Genomic DNA, 19,106 nt, shown 5'->3' with positions numbered 1-19,106 from the left:
ACTAACTAGACCGAAGTTTTATTTTCTTCTACTCATCTTCTTACTAAGGTTATTCCACCATTCGTGCTCAAATTCATGTTTTTTTACACTTAGTGACTTTTTTATTTTCAAAATCCACTTATTGATAACTAAATATTTTATAAGGAAGTATTATGGACAGGTAGAAAAAATATTTGGGAATACGAAAATGCATCATTCATCATGTCTCTCATAAATGCCTATTTATGGGTAAACACCACATGGTGTCACCACTCATTTTCTGTAATCTTTTTTGACATTCTTCGCTTCGTGAACTGCGATGGCGTGCTCTACCTCGTGAATCAACAACACCCTCTCCCATGTAAATCAGCGATCCTCCTCCTTCTTGTCGTTTTAATCGATAGCTACCCTTGAATTGTACCAGATAAAAATCCTAAACAACCATCATTCTTAACACTTGCCCTTCATCTTCCCCAATCTCCTTCTCCGACGATTTCTTTTTTTTGCAACCCTCTGCATTTCCTTGCTTCTTCACACTTCTCTTTACTACTTCTTCTTTTTAGGATTCCAGTAAGTAACACATCTCTTCCTTATTCTTGTGTTTTCTAATGACAGAAGAATCATTCTCCTCCTGGTACACTCATACTTGCTCGAATTTTAACTACTCTGATAGAGTCGCCCTCTGCCTTCGGTATGAAATCCCTAAAGATTATCATATCGTCATTCCTGAACCCAACACTTATCCTCATTGCCCTCCTATTAATCATGTTACCTTATTTAAGGATGAACTAATAACTGGTCTTCGTTTTCCTATTTCCCCCTACATGTTGGAGGTCAACCAATACTTCAGCATTCCCCTACAACAGTTTGTCCCTAATGATTTTCGTTATATGTGCAAGCTATACATGTTATTTCATCTTTTTGACATTCTCTTTACCCTCAGCAATTTTTTTCTATTTGCTTATCCTAAGAAATCAAAACTCGAGATGTTTCTTTTTCAATCATGTCTAAAGATGGTCTTCTTTAAAGAAATGTCTTCTTCCAATAAAGATTGGAAGTCTCACTTTTTCTTCATGAGACTACCTGAGCCAGCCACTTGGTCCACCAAATGACAATCTTGTTGGATCGTAGAGTTCGCTAGAGGAGGGGGGGGGTGAATAGAGATCTTTAAGAATTCAAAAATCAATTCGAGTACACAACGGAAATAAGAAAAGTATGGGCAACGCTAACACAACCAATTTTACTTGGTTCGGAGCCTTTGTCGACTCCTACTCCAAGGCCCGCACTTGTTGAGTGCTTTCGTTGGACAATTACTAATAATTCGTAAAAATGATTACAAAATAAGTATAGAAATTATTAAACTAATACCGACAACAAGAAAAAGGAAATGAGCCACAGGTTGTCGAAGAGGTCTCGCAGCGTCGCAGGAGTAGAGCGCAACAGAGCAGTCGTATATGAAGTTGTTGTTGTGAAGCTCTAGTGGAGGCCTTCCTTTATAGGAGTGCTTCGGGCGCTCGGATCCCTTCTCGGTGCCTGGACCATGACGTCGTCAAACCAATCGACATGCTCCTAGTTGTTAGGATAAAATTTGCCTTCTGGGCGTCCGGATCCCTTCTGGGCGCCCGGACCACCATTTTCCAGAAGCTTATTTTCTTGTAAAAAAATGTTAGTCCGAGGCAAAAATAAAAGTTATACTAACCTGTAAAACAATGTGTTAGCACAACTATATTCAAACACAATAGTAATTAGCGCCAAGTTCCCTGACTAGAAATGCGTCCTCACCAAGTCACTCCCCTCTAGTGACTTACCTTGACTTATCTGCCAGACATCCAGTCAGCCTGTCGACCTGTCTGAATTTCGTACCAGCTATTCAGTCGTCCCATTGACTTAGCTGGACTTTGTACTAGCTATCCGGTCAACTCGTTGACCTAGCTGGGCTTCGTTCCAGCTATCCGGTCGGCCCGTCGACCTAACTGGGCTTCGTGCTAGCTATTCGGTTGGCCCGTCAACCTAGCTGGACTTCGTGCCAGCTATCCGGTCAGCCCGTCGACCTATCTGGACTTCATCTGCATACTCAATCAAAGTGTTAGATCACAACAAACCTAACTTAACCTATTTTGTCATTCATCAAAACCTAAGTTAGACCGTTAGTACTAACCGTACCAACAATCTCCCCTTTTTTTATGTAATGACAACATGGGTTAAGTTAGTGAAAAAATATGCAAAAAGTAAGAAAATGACATGGTTTTCAAGTTAGTCTTATTTTAGTGTTTGTGCTTGGTATTTTGTTGCTAACTTAAACCACCTAACCCTCCCCCCTTTGACATTCATCAACACCCCCCCCCCCCCCCCCCTTTTGACATTCATCAACAAAAAAAAAATAGAGAAGTTAGAAAAAATTGGCTAAGTAAAAAATTTCAATAAAGATTATAACGTAATCCAGAGTTACTAGGGGGAGTTTAACTTAGAAAATAAGTTAATAAATCTGGAGAATTCTTTAAAGACATGGAAAAAAATGTATGCTTTAAACTTTTATATCAAGATTTCTAAAAAGCTAATAAAGTTAAAATAATTTTCAAAGTCCTTCAAAAAGTCTACTAACTTTTCATAATTTGTAAAATAGCTAAGTATTGAAGATAACTTGTGAAAAAATCTACTAAATTTTCATAATTTTCAAAATAGCGAAATTTTGAAGATAACTTTTGAACACATTAAAAAATATTTTCAAAATTAAGATTTTAAGATAACAGTTTAAAAATGGAGACTTAATTAAGATAATTGTTTAAAAAAAGTTTAAAGCAATTTTCAAAAATAATTTTTGTAAAATATTAAAGTTGTTTAAAAAAAACTTTACCTATTCAGATAATTTTTTGATTCGATTTTAACTTGAGATTGATGCAATACCTCTCAAATTCTTTTATATTTTTTTATATATCTCAAACTCTGCTAATCCAAGACCAAGTTTTGGTACCTTCTTTAGTTTATCTTTTCAACACTCAAATGCCACAACTTAAAGGGTACAACACCGTACGTCCCCCACTCTTCAACGGGGACACTTCCCATACTAGAAGAAGTGGATGGAGGTGTACCTTAAAACTGACTATGACCAATGGTTTAGCGTCACCAAAGGATACAAGGCGCCCGTCGACAACGCCAGAATTCCAATGGACGCAGAGAATTGGAATTCATAAATGAAGAAAAAGACTTAGATTGATTTCAGAGCCCTTAACACAATCCAGTGCGGATTAACCAAGGATGAGTTGAACTGCATCAGCCCACACAAAAACATCAAAGAACTATGGAACAAGCTCATAAAATTACACAAGGGAACCAACGACACAAAGGTAACAAAGAGATATTTATACTTGAATAAATTAATATAAAAATGCAGGAAGGTGAGACTGCCAGTCAGCTGCACACGAGGATAAAGATATCCTCAACGGACTTCTCACAATCGACCACCAGATGGAGAACCGAGATCTAATTAGGTATGCTCTAAACGCATTTCCTCGGAATGCACTGTAGGCATCTATCGTGGATGCCTATAAGATTTCGAGGAATTTGTCCAAATTAAAATTAGATGAACTCTTTTGTGAATTAGAGCTACACGAACAAACTAACGCCAAAATCGCGAAAGGTATTGCTCTTATTGCAGGAACATCATAGAAAAATCCAGGACCAAGCCAGAACTTGAAGTCGAGTCTAACCCAGACTCAGATGATGAAAAATACCTGGTGAACTTGGCAAGGAAGATGTTTACAAGGAGAAAGAAGAACTTCACCAACAAGGACCTACAGAAGATCAACTCTACTTCTAACTCGAACAGCAAGAACGTGACATGCTTTGGATGCAACAAGAAGGGGCACTAGAAGACCGACTATCTGAGTCTCAAGAAGAAGAAAGCCCTGAAGGTGATTTGGGATGAATCGTCAGGGGAAGACTCAGACGGCAAAGAACTGAAGCACTCCAACTAACTCGCACTTATGGCGTACGGACCAGAATCGGAGAGTGAATCGGAAGACGGGTCCAAACTTGAGTCGAGCCACGAGTCCGCACTCATTTCTAAAGATTCTGAGGTATATTTTAATTTAAGTAAAAAGTTTTTTAAAATCATTTCATATTCAAATAAGAAATTAACTACTTCTGAAAATGAAATAATTGAACTAATCCAAGAAAATAAAATACTTAAAGTACAATTAAAATCGGATCCAATTGTTAAACTAATTCAACTTAAAATCCCAACTCAAATTACAAAACTTTGGGAGGACAATCTCAGGTTGAAAACCGAAGTAGTTAAACTAAAAGAATTATTGGAAAAAGTTACAACTAGATCCAAGTACCTTGATATGATACTTGGATCATAAAGTACTATGTACAGTAAGTCTGGACTCGGATATAAGTCTAGCTCAACCAACAAAATATTTATTTCTTTAGTTAACCAAAATAAAAATCAAATTAAGACTTGGGTTCAAAAAGCGTGTCTAACCACGCAAGTAGGACTCAATCAATGTTATATACCTAAAGATACAATTTATTATATAAATCAAAATAAATCAAATGACTCTCCCTTAAATTCTAAAATTAAATCTTCAAAAATAAATACAAATCAAAAGAAAAACCTTAAGTCAATTAAACCTAACTTAAATGGATACAACATAAACACAAGCTATAACCGAATATACTACAACTTTAAAATAAATCGACATAAATCTAAAACTTAAATCCAAATATTCAATAATTCAGGGGGGACTCTAAATTAGTTGACACCTCCAAAAATCAATAACTTAACTAGATGAGTAATTAGAACTAGTCTAAATAGAGGCAAAAGTTTAACTTGACCAAATATATTGGTGAAGTTTTGGATGATAGTAGGTTAGGGAAACTCTTTCTATGCATGTCTAGAAAGATATGTCTTCGACTTTTTGACTTAGTGTAACTAACTGAAGCTACCCCTTATAGATCCTAACTAGTTAGACTAAAATTTTATATTAAGTTTAGTGGATAGGACCATTTGGAAAACCTCAAAGACATGGTTACTCTAATGATATCCAGGTGACTCACCATAGCCCAAAAGTTTATCCAAAGAATGACTATTTGGTGAGCACAAAGCTAAACTTGAATCTAACATAAAGTTAAATCAAACCATGAAATTGAATCTAACTCATCTCACAAAATTATAGGATTCCCTCATTGAAAACATAGATCGGGTGAGATGAATAAGTATTAAATTAAATTAAATTTTATTAAATTAATTAAACCCTAAAATCAAAATTGAATTAAATTAAAAATAATTAAAAATCCTTTTAAAAATATTAAAAATCACTTTAAAAATGTTTTTTAAAATTACTTTAAGAATGTTTTTAAAAATTACTTTTATTTTAAAAAAATACTTTAAAAATTATTATTTCAACAATTATTTTAATAACTTCACGAGGACTTTCAAATTAAATTAATAAATAAAATTAAACTAAGTCAACACTTGAAACTAAATCTAAATATTAAAAATTCAAGTTAATCTATCCAATTGATAAATAAATTCTTACTTTTTTTATAGGAAACAAAGTGGATATTGGATGGTAGATGTTCCAGACACATGATTGGAGATCACACCAAGTTCACTCAACTAACTTACAAAAACTTAGGAACATTTGCCTTTGGAAATAATGACAAACTCAAAGTAATTGGGATAGGTAATATCGAACTGAAAACTAACTTTATTATTAAAAAGGTGTTATTAGTTAATGACTTCAAATATAATCTGCTTAGCATTAGTCAACTGTGTGATTTTGGATATAAGGTTAGGTTCTTATCTTCTGAATGCTTAATCAAGCACTTAAATAACTCTAATATAAACCTAAAAGGGTTTAGGAAGGACAACATCTATGTAATCAATCTAACTGTCTCTTCACTTAAGTGTCACCTGACTCAAAAAGAAGAAACTTGGTTATGGTATAGTAGAATGTCCCACACAAACTTTAGGAACCTAACAAAATTAAATAGTTTAATTAGAGGCTTAACAAAAATTACCCAACTTAGATGCAACAATCTGTAATGCACAACAACAAGGAAAGCAAACCAAATCAATCCACAAATCAACTAACCAAAATCAATCTAACTCAATACTAGAATTATTGCACTTGGACCTATTTGACTCTCATAGAATCAAATCCATAAATGAGAGTCTCTATTACCTAGTAATAATAGATGATTACTCAAGATTCACCTGGATAAAATTCCTTAAGAATAAAGATGAAATGTTTGAAGTATTCAGTAAATTCTGCAAACAAACTGAAAATGAAAAAAAATCTAAAAATCAAAAGAATCAGGAGTGATAACAAAGGAGAATTTAAAAATCACAACTTTAATCAATTCTGCCTTGAAAATGACTATCATTATGAATTTTCATGTCCAAAAACACTTCAACAAAATGAAATAGTAGAAAGAAAGAATAGAACTCTATTTGAAGCCTTTAGGACTATCCTAAATGAATACAACCTTCCAAAATATTTTTGGACGGAGCCTATTAGCACAGTTTGCTATGTATAAAATAGAACCACAATTAATAAAATTTATAATTAAATCTCATTTGAACTCTATTATAGTAAACAACCTAATATCAAATACTTTAAAGTATTTGGATGCCTAGCCTACATTACTAAACACAAGAGAATACTTAGGAAAATTTACTTCAAAAGTTGAAAAAAGAATTTTTTTAGGTTACTCATTAAACAGTAGAGCATATAGAGTATATAACAAGGTTACACTAAGAATTGAGGAAACCATAAATGTAAAGTTTAAAGAATCTACCTCGAACTTAGAACCAACTCAGATTCAACCAATTGACGTTTTAAGTAGTACAAGTTAAGAAGGAGCAAGTGAAAACCTAAGTCAGGAATATGAAGAAGAACATCAACCACAAGGAAATGAACCTAGTAGAACAATAAGGGTTAACCCAAACTATCCACTTGAACAAGTAATTGGTCACCCAAACCAAAGAGTCTAAACTAGATCGACCCTTAGAAACCTAAGTCAAATATCTCAAATTTCTAAAATTGAACCCAAAATAATAGAAGAATGCCTACTTGATCTAGACAGAATTATAGCCATGTAAGAAGAACTGACCCAATTTGAGAGAAATGAAGTCTGGGACTTAGTACCACTACCTGATAATGAAAAGGTAATAGAAACAAAATGGGTATTCAAAAATAAGCTATGTGAAAATGAGAAAATTGTTAGAAATAAGGCTAGACTAGTGGCTAAAGGGTTTAGTTAAGTAGAAGAGCTTGACTATGATGAAACTTATACCCCGGTAGCCAGACTTGAGTCCATCATAATGCTACTTAGCTATGCAGCCCATAAGGGATTTAAACTTTATCAAATGAATGTTAAGTCCACCTTCCTAAATAGACTAATAAAAGAAAAGGTTTATGTAGGTCAACCACCTGAGTTTGAGAGTTTAGATCATCCTGACCATGTATTTAAACTTAAGAAAGTCTTGTATGGTCTTAAACAAGCACCTAGGGCTTGGTATGAAAAATTAACCTCCTACATAATTTCTAAATGATTCAACCAAGGATAAATTGATCCAACACTATTTGTAAAATCAATCCAACAAAATATCTTTATAACCCAAGTATATGTAGACGATATAATCTTTGGTTCAATAAATTCAGAATTTTTACAAGAATTTATAATCTTAATGGAACAAGAATTTAAAATGAGCCTAGTAGGTAAACTAACTTATTTTTTAGGATTATAAATTAAATTACTGAAGGGAATTATGTTTATCAATAAAAATATATCAAAGAATTACTTAAAAAATTTGGAATGGAAAATGTCAAATAAATAAAAACACCTATGTCAACTAACACAACCTTAGATAACGACCCAAATGGAAAATCTGTAGACCTAAAATACTATAGGAGTGTCATAGGCAGCACTTAACTGCAAGTCAATCTAATATTTTATTTGTAGTTAGTATGTGTGTCAGATATCAAACCTGTGCTAAGGAATCCCACTTAACAAATGTAAAAAGAATTTTTAGATATCTAAAAGGAACACAAAATGTAGGAATTTGGTATCTAAGATAATTTTGAAAATAGTGGTCCTAGTCTATTAAACACATTCCTAGTTGTGGATATAAATCACTAAATTCACTTTCAGGGAGAGTTTTGGTAAATATGTCAACTAAGTTGGACTTGGACTCAATGTAATTGAGTTCAATGTCGCCTTTAGCGACATAATCCATAATGTAGTGGTGTCTAATTTTGATGTGTTTAGTTCTTGAATGATGCACTGGATTTTTTTTAAGTTAATTGAGCTAATATTGTCAGTTAGTACTTTTGTATTTTTGAAGTTTAAATTAAAATCTTTTAAGGTGTGCATCATCCATAGCAACTGTGCAACACATTCTCTTATTGCTATATATTCTGCCTTAGTAGTGAATAAAGCAACACTATATTACTTTCTACTAAACCAGCTAACAAGTGATGATCCAAATAATTAATATCCACAACTTGTACTTTTTCTATCTAATTTGTAGCCAGCATACTCTGAGTTAGAGTAACCTATTAGTTCAAAATTAGAAATTCTAGGGTAAAATTGTTTCTTAAAATTTTCTTATTCTTAGAATTTTCAAAATCAATTTTAGTCTTAGTCTTGATCAAACCCATAGAAAGTATGTTCCTATAGATTTAGGACTTGAGCATCTCACCAACACATTAGGGCTACCTTATTTGTGTATTGCCAAACTTAGAAAGGGGTGAGATGCATAGGTATATTGCCTGGCGACTTAAGATGCTTATATAAGTGCATCAACATAAATCTGGGTATTAAAAATCAAATTTATAGTGATCAGGTTAAGTAATCCAGTATAGTCAAACACTAATTGGATAAAAAGACTTAACCTGACTAACCAAGTGAACACTGCTATCTTTTGATAGTTAGTTAGTAACTAACGGTTAGATAGTTAAGGACAATTTTTAGATGATCAGATTATTTTTAATATCAGGTTCAAAGGGAGAATATTTAAAAATGACTTTCAAAATAATTTTTAAACATACTTTGAATAGATGTTTTCAAAAACATATTTTTCAAAAATTCTTTTTCAAAATACTTTATTTGAAAATCACTTTTAACACAATTTGAAAAATCATATGTTTTGAAAAATTCTAATCACATGCTTTAAAATTTGTTTTGAAAACTGCCTGCTTCAATTTTTGTAAACTGCTTTTAAAAGTTTCATTTTTGCAAACCCTAGTCTTTGAAAATTTCATTCTTTAAAAGTATTCCTTGAAAATTTTTGAAAAAGTTTTATTCTTACAAAATGTATTTTAAAATTTCCTTAAAACTTTTCATGATTAAAGCATTTTCAAAATATTTCCTAAAACTTTCTTGTCTAAAGTATTTTGAAAAGCTAGTACACGTTGAAAATTATTTTAAAAGTTTCCTAACAGTTATTTGTGTAAAAGTTTAAAATTATTTAAACTCCCTCGATAACTCTGAAATTTTTATTATTGCTAAAATGTCACTACTTTTTTAATCAAGTTGAACAAGTTTTAACAAGTTTTTTTTTTTTTTGCATTGCCATATTTACTCTTATTTTTTGATGAATGTCAAAGGAGGAGAGAGGACTAGGAATTAAGCTAGTAAACAAAAGAAATTAAGTGAAATTAAGTTAGCAAACAAAAGAAAAATCAGAATAACTTAAACCTTACAAATGATCAAGACAATAAAACTAATTTATTTAGATTTTATTTTATGCTTATTTTGCATATTTTTTCCTAAATTAACCCAAGTTGTCATTGCATCAAAAAGGGGGAGATTGTTGATGCAATTTACATTAATGGTCTAACTTAGGTTTTGATGAATGACAAGTAAGTTAAGTTAGGTATTGTTATGATCTAACCATCTTACCAAGTTTGCAGGAGATTAACCAAATAGGTCAATGGGTCAATCGGATATCTGGTACGAAGTTTAGATAGGTCAATGGGCCAACCAGATATCTGGCAAGAAGTTTAGCTAGGTCAACGGACCGATCAGATAGTTGGTACAAAGTTCAGCTAGGTCGACGGGCTGACCAGATAACTGGTGCGAAGTTTAGTTAGGTCGACAGGCCGATTGGATAGTTGGTGCGAAATCTAGATAGGTCGATGGATTGATCGGATATCTGGCAAGGAAGTCTAGTTGGGTTGTGGACTGGACAACTGACAAGTTGGTAAGTTAAGGTAAGACACTGGAGGAGAGTGAACTTGTGAGGACACGTCCTGATTGAGGAATAGTAGACGTCGGTCTAGATTAAGTTCATTTTGGATCCCTAATCTGAGACCTTGACTAGTTCCTAGTTTTGGGAGGACAAAGACTGATTTATACTGCTCATTATTATTGTGCTAACATTTATCTTGCATGTTATTATTTTGTTTATTGGACTAACATGATTTTGTAGGACAAAGGAGTAAAATTACCTTCGGATGAACAATGTCCACCTTCAATGCCTATGGAAGGTGCCTTCCAAGCTCTATTTAAGGCTGCTCGCCCAAAGCTTCTTCAAGAACTCACATACAAGCTTCTATGCATCCGATTGAGATTCTGATTGCTCTGGCTTACTGTTGTGACTCTGCTACGACATTGTTGTGCCTGACTACTGTCGAGGAGCTAACTGACACCGAGCCTAAGTTGACAATCTTCAAAGGTGTTGGTTAACGAGCTATAATTTGTATATTTAAGTATTTGCAATAGGATAAGTGCAAGGTATTGCACTTGTTCCATCTTTTTGTACTCGATTCCCTTTTTTTGGAGGTACCGGAAAAGGTATTTTAGTGGATTTTCCATCGATAGATCCACGGGGCCTGGGTCTTGAGTAGGAGTCGCCAAAGGCTCCAAACCAAGTAAAACCAAATGTGTGTTACTTTACTTGCTTTTCTATTTCCATCTTTTCTCATAATTTTCCACTGCATACTGAGTTCTTAAAAATGAGAAAATAAGTTTTTGAAAACCATGTAATTCACCCCCCTCTCACATGCGTATCGATCCAACACTGATGACTGGAGGAGAACCGAGGAGGATCGAAGAAGGGTTGAATGTAACACAAATAATAAAGCTTTCTTTGCCCATATACGAGCGGTCATGGCTAATTTCTCCTAGACCCAGATACCACATAATTTTGAGTCACAAGAAACTCAAGACGTATTTGGCTGTGGTGATTAGATTTTTCTGAGGTTGATTCGAATACAACTCCACCCATGACGAATCAGTCATGGTCGATCCCAAGCCCGGATAAAGGAGAAATGTTACGTTAGGTTATCAGCCAGTGTTAAAACTATGATAAATATTTAATGAATTAACCATTAAACTATTGTAGTAATGCTAGGTTATTCCCTGAAAGGAACACATTACAGGGTTCGACTATAACATCTCGGTAAGGATTGATTCATCTTAAGAACTCAGGTGTAGTGCTAAATATGTAACAGTTTACGTTGCAGAGTCCGACAATAACGTATCGGTAATGACTGCTACATTTCCATGAGAGCTTGGATGTAGTATTAAATAGGAAAAAGTTCTCACACCATAGGTTGGATAAGAATAAATATGATAGAAAAACTAATAATTTAAGATTGAGAATATGGAACATAGGAACTCTCACTAGTAAATCGATATAGGTAGTAGATATGATGATTAGAAGAAAAATTAGTATTTTGTATGTATAAAAGATAAAATAGGCAGGCGAGAAGGAAAAATTGATAGAGAACCCGAGTTTTAAGTTATGGTGCACAGAAAAGAGTAAAACAATAAATGGAGTGGGTATTGTTGTAGATAGTTTGTTAAAGGAAGAAATTATAGGAGTAATTAGAAAAGAGGATAGATTATAGCTCTTAAGATAATAGTGGCGAAAGAAATTATAAACATAATTAGTGTTACGAATTCGCAAGTGTATGAAAACTTCATCTGCAATATAAAAGATTGTCGAATCCATAAGGACTATTGATTAAGTACTAGAGATGTTACGAAGTAAGTTATCTAGATAGTTGAAAGTTGGCTTTAGTGCTTGCGAACTAATGAGAGAAATTGAAGAGAGGAAGTGAAGGTTGAGAGAAAGAGAGAGAGATAGAAGAGAAAAAAGAGTAGAGAGAGGGAAATAGAAGTCTAGAGGTGTAAGTGATTATGGTTGGTTTGGGAAGGCAACTCTAGGACTTCGGTTTCATTATAATGCTAGTTGATGTGCCCAGTTTGGTAATCTTCTACCCTCTACGTGTATGACTTATAGGAATTCCCTACTATGTACCTGTGTGATACTCTCGAGTGGATGCTCTGGAGTACCTCTCCCCATGAGTATCGAATGCCCAAAGTAGAAAAGGTAACTTAGAGAGTCCGGTTAAAGGGATACCCCCTGTCACATGAGGGCCCTCCGGTTATACGTCTCTAGGTTACACAAATTCCTTCTAACACTATATAGGGAAAAACCCATTAAGCATATAGACAATTCCTTGTAGAGAATTGACCTCAATTTCAAAGCAACACTCAAGATGTTCGGTTAAAGGAATAGCCTTTGTCACGAAGGGCCCCCCATTTATACGATCTCGAACATTCCCTCTACGTAGCGACCAATCAATACCACACGTTCATCAAACAATGTATATACATAATTAAAGTTCACACAAGAATTTAATCAAACATGAACAAAGCACTCACATGTCATGGAATAGGAAATTACCAAATACATAGTGTTTACATCAACAATTAAATTACAACTACTCCATACATCCTAAATATAGAGATCTACTCCATTATGAAGGAAGAACAAACCAAAGATATAATAATAACATTCTTGCAACCCAAATAGAAATGAGAAGAAGAGATGCTTAACTACGCATTATCTATGTCTTAAGAGAGTCTTCTTGCTCCGAAGCTGGGCGAATAAATGAAGATGAAAGATCTAGGGCTCACCAAGGGGGAGAACCCTTTCCCAAGGAATAGAGGCAGAGTCTTAAGCCAAAGATGAGTAAACAAGGGAAGAAATTCCTTTTTATAGCACTAGGCATAGCTCGTCATACGGTCTGTGTCGTACAGGCCTGACACGGTCGTGTAACTGCTTTGCTAGGAGACACGACCGTGTCTTTGTGGCACGACCCCTGCTTGGATATGGAGGGTTGATTGTGTCTTTGTAGCATGGACATGTTATATCTTAGGTTCGGGTCTGAAGTAAAGTTGTAGATTTCAAAGATATCTACATTTTGAGACTTTATTTGACACGTAACTCCAATCGAGCAAAAGGTTATGGCTATTTTACTTTTCATCCATGCAATAGTCTGGATTTCGACATGGATGTGCCTAAAAGGCACGGTTGTGCCATGTAGCAGTATGGAAATGTCCTAAATCTCTTATATCATGTTCCTTATCAAGTTATGGCCGTGTGAGTAAAATTTGGGTCCATTTTGACTTCTTTTTACCCTAATTTGGCCCGAGAAACATGGCAATATTACAGTTACATGACCACTTATAGTTGATCTTCCAAAGTTATTTAAATGCGTCTTTCCACTCCATTTTCACTCCAAATTGCTCCTATCAATAAAAATAAGCAAAGAGAAAATCTTCAAATAAAGGAGTAGATGTATGACATAATAATAAAATATGGTGCAATAAGCATAGATTATATTCATGAAAAATAAGTAGATGTGTGTCAAACAATACCTAAAAATATATATAATCTACGCACATCAATTAGTGTATATGCACCGCAAGTAGGTAGGGCTGTAAACAAGCTAAGCCGAGCTGAGCTTTGGAGTGTTCAACCTTGTTTGATAAGATAATCGAGCTGAGCTGAGCCGAGCCGAGCTTAAAATGAACCAAGCTTTTGAAATGAGTGTTCAAGCTTGGCTTGATTTATTTTTTATGAGCTTGAGCTTGTTTGAAGCTTGGCTTGAGTTTGGTTCGTTTAGATGTTATCAAGCTCTCAATTCAAGCTTGGCTTGAGTTTGGTTCGAGCTTGGCTTGAGCTTGGTTCATTTAAATGTTATCAAGCTTTCAATTCAACTTTGCTTAATTGTTTGAAACTTTTAATTGTATGATTAGTTATTAAGATTGATAATTTAAATTTATTTATTTTTATTTTATTTTATTGTTTATTTAGCATATTGAAAGGAGTTTTATTAATAAATATGGTTCGTAAATATTGTTCACGAATTATGTTCATGAACATTGTTCACGAGCATTGTTCACGAACGTTAACGAGCTGAACACATATGTGTTCAAGTTTGTTTGTTTAGCTTAACGAGCTGTTCAAGCTTGTTTATTTAATTAATCTTATGTATATTGAATGAACATAAACAATCTCTTATCAAGATGAACACTAAGCTTGTTCACTAACGCTTAGTTCATTTATATCCCCACAAGTAGGATTAAATGAAACTACCAAATCAAGGTTTTGGGATGACTTAAATGAAATATTACAAAATATTCTACCAAATGAAATGATTTTAATAGAAGATGATCTAAATGTGCATGCCAAAGTGAAAAATAAGGAATATAAGAGGGTATATGTGGGTTATGAGTTTAGAACGAGAAATGAGGAAGGGAAAACTATATTAGATTTTTCCGATAACAAGCTAATACGCTTTTTAAGAAAAGAAAATAACACTTAGTCATGTTCAAAAGTGATAATAATAAATCGCAAATTAACTTTTTTATGATTGGGAGAAGGATAGAAAGATTTGTAAAGATTGCAAAGTCATCACTGAAAAAAAAACTTAACTATCCAACATAGGTTAGTAGTGTTGGATATACACCTCAAATATAATATTAATAGAAAGAAAATATATATGACTCCTAAAATTAAGTGATGAAAGTTAAAGGATGGGAAGTAAAATATATTTAAGGAGAAGGTAGGAGTACAAGCATTAGGTAAAATATACGATGATTCTAATACGACATTAGATAAGATGGTATCAAAGTTAAAAATAGTAACTAAGAGTGTACTCGGTGAGTCAAAGAGACATGCACTACTAAGTAATGAATCTTAGTGGTGGAATGAGAAAGTACATGAGAAAGTGAAGGAAAAATGAATAACTTATCAAAAATTATATATTTGTAAGAACGAGGAAAATCTAAAAAAATATACATTAGCCCAAAATGAAGCTAAGAGAGTAGTGAATAAAGTATAGAATGAAACTTTTGAACGATTATTTTAAAAATTAGATACAAAAGAATATGAAAGATGTTAGTACCCCAGGATGATTTTGATGTGATCAACCAAGTCAAGTTAGGCTCTGTGTTATTTGATATTTTACGTCAGCGTGTATAGGGACTTAGGAACGCAAGAAGTTGAGTGGAAAACTCGGTGGACGAGAAGGATAGCATGGGAGATGAGTCGACGGGCTCAGTGCATCTAAGGGACGAGAAGCTGCAAAAGAATACACTGGTGGAGTGAGAAGGGCGTGTGCGGTGCTTCCGAGGGACTAGAAGCCGGAGTGGAAGCCTGCTCAAGGAGAAGCAAGATCAGCCAACGAGCTAATCTGCCTCAGGGAAGACACCTTCAATGGCTTGGAAGGCGCCATCCATGAACAGTGTCGAAGGCGCCTTTCAACCTGTTGAAGGCACATTTGGATGACCATTGGCCGAAGATAAGGTTTTATCTTCGATGATAAAACTTGGCTGACTGAAGGTGCCTTGAACTTAATTGAAGGCATCTTAAAGTTTTAAATAGAATTTTTCAAGGGCTATGAAAAGACTCCTGGAGCTAGGAAATATACAACAACTTGAGTATTAACTTTTCTAGTTATTTCTGAGCTGACAACATATGTAAAAGGTTTCTTCGTCTTCAACAAAGGAGTTCTTTAGTGAGCTTTTCAACGCTTTGGATTAACAACCATCTAAGTTGTAACCAAGTAAAACTTTGACATTTTACCTACTCTTTTAAGTTGTTATTTCTTTTATGTTGATTGTGTTTGCTTAATTTAATTGTGCTAATCTAATCAAGTCAAAAATTGAGAAAGACTTAAATTTTATTTTGTAGGCAATTCACGACCCTCTTATCGGCCATACCAGGACCAGCAAAAGAGACATTTATAGAATAGTTAAAGTAAGAGAAAAGAAAATAAGAGATCTTATCAAAATAAAATATATTAAAGATGAATGTAATAGGGTACTAGTAAATGATGGAGTAATAAAAGAATCGTAGAAGAGATATTTTCATCAACTTTTTAATGAAGGTTTAGGTGACCAACTTAACTTAGGTAATTTAAATAGGTCAAATGAGTATAGAAATAGATAATAGAAGCTATACATTTTCTTAGATAATTGATTAAAAAATATCGAGAGTAAAAATAAGATTTACGCATGATATTTATTGACTTAGAAATAGCGTATGATAGAGTCCCAAGAGAAATTATATTAAGAATTCTAGAAAAGAGAGGTGTTAGTTAATATATATTGAACTATTTAAGGATATACAAGGATGTAATGATTAGAGTAAAGACTTGAGGCTGAGTAATGAAGCATTTTCAATAAAGATAGAGTTACATCAATGATCAACTCTAAGTTCCTATCTTTTTATACTAATTATGAATGAACTCACTGTACATATTCAATACACAGTACCGTGACGCATGTTGTTTGTAGATGATATTATTTTAGTAGATGAACCACGTGAATGAGTAAATGCTAAACTAGAATCTTGGTGGAAAATACTAGAAGGGAAAGGTTTTAGACTTAGTAGAATAAAGATAAAATATATGAAATTTAAGTTTAGCAATATTAGATATAATGATACAATTGTTAAGATAGGATACAACGAGTTGTTTAGAACCGAAAGGTTTAGATATTTAAGATTATTTTTATAAAATGATGGAGGGATTGAGAGAGATGTTTTATATAGAATACAAACAGAATGGTTAAAATGGAGGAGAACATCGGATGTTTTAAAGAAAAATTCTACAAAATCACAATTAGACCTGCTATGTTATATAGAGCTAAATGTTGGGCTATAACTCGAGTACGTGAGCAGAAGATGAAAGTTGCAGAGATGAGAATGTTAAGGTGGATGTGCGGATATATGAGAATAGACAGAATAAGAAATGAGAGTATTAGAGAGAAAGTCAGAGTTGTATCTATTGAGGGAAAACTCTGAGAGACACATTTAAAATGATATAGGCATGTACTTAGACGACCAATAAATGCTTCAGTTAGGCGATGTGAAACCATGACAAACACGCATATCAAACGAGGAAGATAAAGACCAAAAAAGACTTTGTTAGTAATAATAAAGTCAGATAAAATTTATTTAATTATAGATGATGATATAGTTGGAGATAGATCACTATTTCCGTCAAAAATCACCAAAGGAAAACATTGTTTCCATCAACACGTTTAAAATGATATGAGCATGTACTTAGACGATCAATAAATGCTACAATTAGGCGATGTGAAACTATGACAAACACACATATCAACGAGGAAGATAAAGACCAAACAAACTTGGTTAACAAAAATAAAGCTAGATAAAATTTATTTAAGTATAGATAGGGGCGTAATTGAGCCGAGCTGAGCTGAACTCTTGAATGTTTGAGTTCAGCTCGTTTATAATCGAGCCGAGCTCGAGCTTTATTTAATGATTATATTCATGGCTCACAAACTTATTCGAACTTTTATTGAGCCTAAACGAGCTTAATAAAAAAAAATTATAAATTTAAATATTCATTAAAAATTAAATTATGTATTTAGAGAAAATTATAATATTCTTATTAAAATTTATAATTTTATTCTAATAAATAAATTTAATATATTTGTCTATATGTTTATAAGTACAGTGTAAAATCTATAAATTCAATATCAAAACTATTATTTTTTTTATTTAAAAGTTGATTCATGAACTTAATGAACATGTTCACGAGCTAACAAGTCGAATATTGTGAAGCTTGAGCTTGGTTTGTTTATCTTAACGAGCCTCATTAAAGGAGTTTAAGCGAACTTTTATCGAATCGAGCTTCGAATAGCTCATGAGCGACTTGATTCATTTACACCTCTAAGTATATATGATGATATAGTTGGAGATAGAGCACTATTTCTGTCAGAAATCACCAAAGGAAAACATTTTTTCTTTCGATAATTACTAACGGAAACAATGTTTTCAGTCGATGATTGTTGGTTATTCAACACTATTATGACATTGTATACCGATAAAAATATTTTCGCGGGCAAAGTTTTTTTTTTTTTAAATTTACAGACGAAATATGTATTTAGTCGAAAATTATAACGACGGAAGTTTAATTTCTGACGGAAAAATCGTTTCCAACGAATTATCTCCCGACAAACGAGTTTTCATCGTAATGTCGTCGATAAGCAAACATATTGACGGATTTTCGATGGAATTTTCTATTGACAAATCAAAATATTTTTGAAGTGAGTGCACGCCACACATCCATGCACTCTTAAAAAAAAAAATCAATTTGAATTTTTTTATGTTTAATACTATAACTCAACTCTTAAATTTTAAAAATAAAATCTTATTGTTGTAACCGAAAACTTAAAAATAAATAAATAAAAACACACGAAGATGTGTGCCGAGAAACTTAAAAAACACATAAATAAATAAAAACAAACGAAGATGAGACACGCATAGGCACGTAACAAACTGCCACTCAGGATATCATAATCCTCTATTTATTTAGCCATTCAACCACGACTATCGTCTACCGATTAAATTAAACTAAGACTTAAAAAGATGCATCAAAATCTTAATCATCAAAAAGCCATTATAAAAAAGTCAGTAAATAAATTATTTTTATAATTTTATTTTATAAATTTATAAAAATTAGTAAATTAATCATTTTTTAAACACGAAAGATCTAAAATCCTTGAATCACGAATTGAACCATACTAAAAACGTGAGATTAGATTTTTCTCTCCCTTTCTGGATTTTTTTTGTGTATAAGAATATTTATAAAATCCCAATCAAATCATTTTTTTTTAAAAAAAAATACTAAAACAATCTACTTTACCCTATCTTAGTTGATGACGTCGAATTTACAATGGGACTCTAATAGAAATCAAGTAGTGTAATAAATTTAACGAGACTATAAATTTTTAATTTAATTTTTATAAAGTATTAAAATATATAAGATTGATGATATATTTAA

This window comes from Zingiber officinale, chromosome 9A, assembly GCF_018446385.1.
Source record: "Zingiber officinale cultivar Zhangliang chromosome 9A, Zo_v1.1, whole genome shotgun sequence".
Lineage (NCBI taxonomy): Eukaryota > Viridiplantae > Streptophyta > Magnoliopsida > Zingiberales > Zingiberaceae > Zingiber > Zingiber officinale.
The sequence above is the reverse complement of the archived record's forward strand: the minus strand, read 5'-3'. Positions refer to the sequence as shown.